At 32.0% G+C, this 7989-nt stretch overlaps 1 protein-coding gene across 1 annotated transcript in view; it reads left to right on the top strand.

The window, feature by feature from the left end:
• The first annotated feature begins 440 nt into the window (after positions 1-440).
• Ykt6 (YKT6 v-SNARE homolog) overlaps positions 441-7989 on the top strand; it is a 41012-nt gene continuing 33463 nt past the window's right edge. The window contains exon 1 of the mRNA XM_085809256.1: positions 441-619. The gene's annotated coding sequence lies outside the window, so the exon portion shown is untranslated. The remainder of the gene's footprint in view (positions 620-7989) is intronic.

Genomic DNA, 7989 nt, shown 5'->3' with positions numbered 1-7989 from the left:
CTGATAAATAAAAAGCATATTTACAGATTTTATTAAAAACGGGACAAAATTGGTACATTTGTGTACAACTGGAGGATGGGAAGTATCAAGAACACTTTACTGGCCTTTTCAAAAGTGAACGCATGGTCAGCTTGTCTATTACATTGTTTGTCTGAAAAAATTAATTAGGAATAACAGAATTTATATTAATTGTAAATAATTTAAACCACTAATGAATAAATGAAATTCTTGCTGAATGAATATTTCATGTTACAGGAACGCCTGCCAAGAAATACATGGTGAAAATAATTTGTAGGCTACAATTGTACGAAATATTGAAAAATAAGCAACTTATTAAATTTAAACTGTTAAAGTGGGTAGTATTTTCAATTATGTTTCAGCTGCGCTTAAATGGACGTATGTACAGTACTTCTGAAACTGAAAATGTTTGTAAGAGATCGTTCCTGTTGGTAACGTTGCCGTGTAGACTGAACTGGTATTTTTTCTATGCAGAAGTATGTGTTAATCAGTAAGCAGTATGTTGGAAAATTTGTTGAATTATTCTACTCAGCATTAGTTTTCTAACCGTTCCCACAGCAAAATTTGTCATTTTGCGTGTGGACATCATCGCTTATTCAAAGTAAGTGTCTGGAATTAATTTCCTGTCGCAATATATTGTTTTCCCTATGGTAGATTTATTTATAACTTCAATGTATTATATATTCATAAGGTGGATTACTGTTTCGTTTTAATTTTGCAGTGTCTTTAAAACTGTGTGTTTTATCTTTTTTTTTTTTTTTTTTTTTTTTTTTTTTGCTGTTGTTTGTTTGTTAAAGAGTAAGTTTCTTGAAATAATATACATTGACAGTTTTCATAATTATACACTGACAGTTTGCAAAAACTTTTTCCAGGTGATTCAATTTATGCAGTGCTTTTCATTTTTTGTGCGTCGATAATGATAGTGCTTCGAAATATTTTTATACGTTATGTTATTAATTGTTTTGAGTTGATTTTCGCATAGTGTGTATTTGTGTGATTTTTTAAATGTTTTTCAAACTTGTACTTCTTTTAAGATAGTGATTAAAAAAAATAGTATTAAGAAGAATGCTCATTTTAATCGTTATCAATCCTTGTTTCTTCAAAACTTTACTTAGGTTTAAATAAAGAAGTGCAGTTAAAAAATTCATGCAAAAATAATTTTCCATTTCAGGCTTGAATTTGTCTAAACAATTAAGTGATGTGTTGCATAATAATACCTGTATTCTGCTGTACAGTTTAACAGTATTATGTGCTACTATTCAAATTCAGAGGTATTCGCAATTTTTTATTCTTAATTAAAGATTTAGATGTCAGTGGACTAAATCATGACTAATGAAATGTGAAATTTTAAGGGCTTGTATTTTTCTGCTTCATACTGAGTTTTCATAGTCTGTTATTTTATGTCATAATATATATATATATATATATATTGTCAAAATAAAAATTGCATAATGGGTCACTTTGTAGAAGCAGTACATATGTTGCTTTAATCTTTTTGGGAGAAACTGCATTTGATGTGTCTGCTTAGCTTTCAGATGTATTCTGCTAAAAAATTTGGCCTATGAAATTATTTTTTATTTAGTTTAAGAAAGAATACTGTCTCAAGCACTCATTGAGTTTTCAGTATCCAGAAGTAAAACAAAATTGAAATGTTTTTTTCAACATTTCATGTGATATTAGATTACATGCTCTCTCTTCTACTAAAATTGTTGCATCTCAATGTGATATGAAATTTAAAAGGTAATCCAACATATTCTCAGGGCAGTATTTTCGGCTAAAGTGCAGAATCGCCTACTTATTTGATTGGCGTTTGTTTGGCACCTTTTATAAGATTAAGAAAAATTGGATTTTTGTCAATTTTCTTTGACTTTTTAAGTGAAAATAGATTAGTGTGTACATGGATAAAGTCAAGGGAGTGCGCAATGCCATTTTTATGCAATTCTGGGATATTTTTTGAAGTGAAAATAGGTCAATGTGTACATGGATACTGATTTTGTGCAATTCTTAAAACATGCCAAGAAGTGGGCGATTCTGCACATTTCCCGTATTTTCTACTTATCCTCAAAGAGCAGTCTCAAGCTCTTAAAGTGTCAAAACAGCTCTTGGTTGAGCAGGAACATTTTAGTCTAGAGCAGCGGTTCTCAGCTTTTTGACTAATGTGTATCATCTAAACAAAAATTGAAAACCTTAAGTACCACCAGTACCCTTGAACAAAGCTCAGATGGCATAAATTTATGTGTGTTGGAGAAAAAGCTCAATCAGGATGTTGGGGTTTTAATTTTTGAATTTAATAGTTAAAAATATGGATAATCTTTGGAATATGGTAACAGGTAGTTTGGCGACATTAAAGATTACTTACTAGGACTTTAGCAGTGTACATGGATAAAATCAAGAGTGTGCGCAATGCCATTTTTGTGCAATTCTGGGATTTTTTTTTAAGTTAAAATAGGGCGACGTGTACATGGATACCGTGTATGTGCAGTTCTTAAAAACGCAGCAAGCAGTTTGCGATTCTGGGCTAATCTTTGGAATATGGTAACAGGTAGTTTGGCAACATTTTGGTAAGGCGATAAAGGTTACTAGCTAGGACTTTAGCAGTGTACATGGATATAGTCAAGAGTGTGCACAATGCTATTTTTGTGCAATTCTGGGATGTTTTTTTAAGTGAAAATAGGTTGATGTGTACATGTACGATACCGTGTATGTGCAATTCGTAAACACGCGGCAAGCAGTGCCCGATTCTTGCACTTTGTCCCAATTTCGCACCTAATCTTCGTCTTGATTAAGCACTTTTGTTCCATAAAATTTCTAGCATAAGCGTAATTCGGCTAGCAAATTGTGGGAAAAAAATGTTGGAAATGTTGAGTAAAAAAAAAAAAAAAAAAAAAAAAAAAAAAAAATGCCTTTACCTCGTGAAAACAAAATGGCTGTCCAAACAAAAACTAGCAGGTTGCTGTAACGGGGTTGGTCGCCAAATTTTCGCCGAAAAATCGCCAAGTTACCATAATCCAAAGATTAACCTCGATTCTGCACTTTCTCCCAATTTCGCACCTAATCTTCGTCATGATTAAGCACTTTTGTTCCATAAAAGTTCTAGCATAAGCGTAATTTGACTAGCAGACTGTTAAAAAAAAATTTTGAGTAAAAAAAAAAAAAAAAAAAGCCTTTACTTTGTGAAAACAAAATGGCGTCCAAAAAAAGCTAGCAGGTTGCTGTAGCAGGGTTGGTCACCAAATTTTCACCAAAAAATCGCGAAGTTACCATAATCTAAAGATTAAACAAAAATGGTTCTTTGGATGCCACCTATTTTTCTCTTCCGTACCACCGGTTGAGAACTCCTGGCCTAGAAGTGGTGAATGTTTGATCACATAACCCACATATTAACTTTATACTGGTGGGAAAAATTAAAGGAAGTACTTTATAAACTCATCTAATGTGAATGATTTTGCATATGAAATCATTGGACTTGCACAGAACTTTTTTGCCACAGTTGACATGTCTTCAAAATGTAGAATTACCTATTTTAACAAAAAGTAACTTTGAATAAGGCTATAGGAAATGTAAGAAAGTTGGCATTATAAAAAGTCTATCTTTTTAGAGGTACTTAGAAAAATTTTAATAAGATGTGTGGTTGCTTCTGACTGAAATGCAAACTTTAGCAGTTTTTCATGTTGTGTATTAGATTGTACAACATTTAGATGTGTACAGAAAAAAGTAATCAGGTCTGTTGTTACTTCGATGACCAGACAAAAGCCCATTGTATGAAAGCGCAAGTGCCAAAAGCCTGCAAATAAAAAAAAAAAAAAATAAAAAAATAAAAAAAAAAAATAAATAAAAAAAACACTGTGATAATTTATGCCCACGCGACAAATACCCACACCATTGAAAGTGCACATTGATAAAGTCCACACTGATAAAAGCTCATAGTGATAAAATGCCCATACTGACAAAAACCCACTCTGATGTATATGCTACGCTGAAATTAATATTTTCCCCCATCTTTTTTCAGTTATATTAAAAAATTCATGAAAAAATTAAATTAAAAAATAAATTAATTAAATGAATAACAAATTATTAAACAATAAATTAAAGAATCGGAACACATTTTATTTTGGGTGCCACCTGAATTAAAACTCTACATCTATGTAGAAACAGCTATCTGGAAAAGCAGGGAACTCAAGAATTGACCAAAAAGTCAGGGAATTTTAATATTTTAGTCAAAATCTGGAAAAGGCAAGGAATTTATTGTACTCTGATTATTATAAATCATTTTGGCGGCAAAAAAATCCTTGATAGTGTTTAAAGTGCAAACAAGCAAGTAATTATCCTTGTGCACTCTCTGCCACATAAATTCGTTTAAATAATACAAATCCAAGTATGTTTTGGTAGTTTCGTGGTATTTCTTGTTTCTCCATTTTGCCAAACCCCACAATCATTCTATATTTTGTGCATGTGTACCAGTTTCAGGATCCATAAAATTATATCTGTGATTCACATTAAAGTGTTGAAATCCTGCTACTTCCAGTTCATCAGTTTTGTAGCTTTTCTATGAGTCTGAGAAAATTGTAGTTCTTTCTGCAAAGTTGTTCCTAATTTCAGCCATTACAGTTACTGCATTTCGATTGGGAATCTTTATGATAAAACGCTCGTCGGTCTCTCTGCAGAGTCCCCAAAATGTCTCTTATTCTGGAAGAATACAACCGACTTGTTTTTTTTTTTTTTTTTTTTTTTTTTTTTTTGCTTTGTGAAAAGGCTCTTGTATTTCTCTACAATTTTGTTTGGACCTCCTATTTGTTTTGAATCACATTGTAGAAGGCTATGAGCGCACACATTCCTCATATAATTGTTCCAATCAACAATTGTCGGTTAGAGTATATTGAAGGGTGCTCCCTGTATTATCAAGGGTTTAATGCAATGCCTAGTTTGTGCAATTCTCTGATTTTTTTTAAGTGAAAATAGGTTGTTGTGTACATGGATACCATACGTGGTCTGTGCAAATCATTGTCTTGTTATTTTGTCATTGTAAAATAACAAGTCAAAGAATTGCACAAACTCGGTATCCATGTGCCGCTAAAAATCGCCAATTTTCGCCAAAGGGCAACCATAAATATACCTGTACCCAGTTGTCTTTCCTGTTAAATCCAGCTGTTTTTCTCCCCATTCAGTTGATGTTAATTCTTGTGACCAGCAGTAAAACTGGAGGGCAGTCAGAAACAGGAGTTCTGAGCCCTCCAACCACATGCCTTTTTGAATAGCTACTCGTTCATTGCACTGCCATTTCTTATCAGTTTTGATATATAATGCCATATTGTGGCCATTAACACACGTTTTCTTAGAAGAAATAATTCCCTACTCTTGAAATTATGCCACTGCACTATCTTCAGTGCTAGGCAAATCTCAAATTTGAATAATCTTGCAGCAGAGTAAGAAAAAGCAGTATATTTCAACACACTACTAACTCACGTAGTTGAGGATTACACAGTTATTTGCTATCTGGCCCAGAAGCTGCCTTTTGGTGATAATATCGGGTTTGGCGAAAATTGGTGGACGGGATAATCCCAAAGTACGAAAATGGTTGACGAGATAATCCTGAAGTTCCTACTTTTTTCATACAAACTTCTCAAATGTTCAGCTAATTCATTGAGAAAAAAGCACATGAGTATTATCACAGACATCTCGGAGGTAATGTCCGTGAAAGTTAAATCTGAAAAAATTATTGGTACTTTAAATAAATCTATTCCTTGGGAGCCTGAGAAAAATCATTGTACCAATTCATTTTCTTGGAAACTATCTTTTTTAGCATAGTAGTTCGAATATAATGTCCAAGCACCGCATGCTGGGGCTTTTAAAGGCAAATGTTCACTTTAACACAAGTTTATAGCCTCTCTGTACTATGTCACTTTGAGAAATTAAATAAAAATAAGGGAGATAAAAATAAAAATTAAAAAATCTATAAAACAAAAGAAGTTTTTGATGGTGGAGATTAATGCCTTTCATCCGTCTCTTGATATAAGTGTCTTAAGTTGATTTCAAATAATAATATTTAGATGAAGGGAATGCAACTTTTAGTCAGCATACCGAAGTCCAAGAGGTTGCTACTTAATATTTTATTTCAAGAACTAAGAGAGGCTTAAAATATCCTGTCATAGCTGTAAAATATTTTTTCTGTTCTTTGATTAAATACCATTTCCTCCATTTTTTTTAATAATGAAATATAATTATTTTTAATCTCAGCCATATAATGTTACAAGTAACATGTGAAGAACTTCACAATGATGTACAGTAAAAAGTCCGAGATCCAGACTCATTGGGACTTCGGAGATTCTGAATTTGGGTTTTTTTGGATATTAGATCATCAGTTTAAATCTAGTAAGATGGCATGTAGAAATAATAAAATTAAAAATATGAAATTATGATTAATGAAATAATGAAGCACTTATATCTAAAAGGTATCAAAATTTACAAAAAAGAAAAAAAGGGGGGAGACTAATATTATTTGTTTACTTCATTAAACATTTCTTTGAATGTAAATTATTTAAATTGCTTCTTTTTTTTATGCTAATACTTTCTGTTCAATTTTATAGACAGACATAATTTCTTGTTCAGTTACAAAGTTTTACTGTTCAAGTCCTGTAGTTGCTGTGTCAAGAATTCCGACTAACTTGTCAATCGAAATTTTTTCATTTTCAATAACCTCTCTGTCACTTTCTTCCCTATTGGTATTTTCCGGTATTTTCTGGATCTAGAACCATACTACATATTTTGCCATCCATTAATTGATTGATGATTGGAACATTGTCGTTGCTATGAAAAACTTCTGTAATATCATCCTCCTATATTACCGTTTCTCCACTTTTCTTTACAAAATCCATTAACTGGAAAATTTCACTATGGTTTGTGATATCCAAAAGCCTTCAAATTCATAGCTATCATCTTCACCATGAAATATAGTAGATGGTTATAAATTCTGCCAAGCATTTCTTAAAGTATCTGGAGGCACATCCTCCCATGATCATGCAATGCTCCACACAGCAGATTTTATGCTAAAGTATTTAAAAAATTCTTGAAAAATCTTGCCATTATTCAAGAAATTGAACATGGGCTTTGAAAATGCTACTTTATATTTGCATTTCAGTGCACACACTGTTCCTATATCTATAGTCTGAATGATGGACATACCATTTGGAATAAAGAATAACATGGGTACATTATCTTTCATTAAAACTTTTAAGTGAAATATGAGCCGAACTGTTATGTGCAATCAGGACAATTTTTGTATCATAAGGTAAACCAACCGAATTCAAATATTGCCGAGCCTCGGGTGGGAAATGATTTTCAAACCAATTATACATTAATGCTCGTGCTATCCATGTTATTTTATTTGCATGATATATAACAGGAAAATCTTTACTCCCTTAAATGGTAGAGGTCATGTATTTTTTCCTTTTTCCGACTATGAAATGCTTACTCTTGTGCGTTCCTGCAGTATTTGCACGTGTTAAAATTGTTAGTCTAGCTTTGGTCATATAGTCATTTAAAGTATCAGTTTTAAAGTTTAAAATAAAATTACTTCTTTTTTAGAAAAACATTTAATAGTACAGTTTTTTTTTTCTGTGTGTTGTATAATACATGTAATTTTATAAGAATATGTTCAATTGTCAAAATCGTTATTTATACTATGCATCAAAATTAAAGGATACTGACAGAAATAAATCTTAACTGTTACTTACTAAAAATGGTTAAAAACAATGTTCACAAGAGTATTATTTAACATAAATTACCATGTTTGATTACTGATTCATTGCAAAATATAATCAAATTTATGGAAATTAAAAAATAATAGAAAAATGATGTTTCCTGTTTTACAGTACCTCCCGGAGGCTCACCATCTGTGAGTATGGGTGTGACAATCCCGAGGTATCCTAGCCCTTCAAGGGATCACTTTCTTGGTGAGACGGGGGTCATTATCTT

Source organism: Stegodyphus dumicola, chromosome X2 (assembly GCF_044657685.1).
Source record: "Stegodyphus dumicola isolate Sdum_Otavi_A_Nest chromosome X2, ASM4465768v1".
Classification (NCBI taxonomy): domain Eukaryota; kingdom Metazoa; phylum Arthropoda; class Arachnida; order Araneae; family Eresidae; genus Stegodyphus; species Stegodyphus dumicola.
The sequence above is the reverse complement of the archived record's forward strand: the minus strand, read 5'-3'. Positions and strand labels throughout refer to the sequence as shown.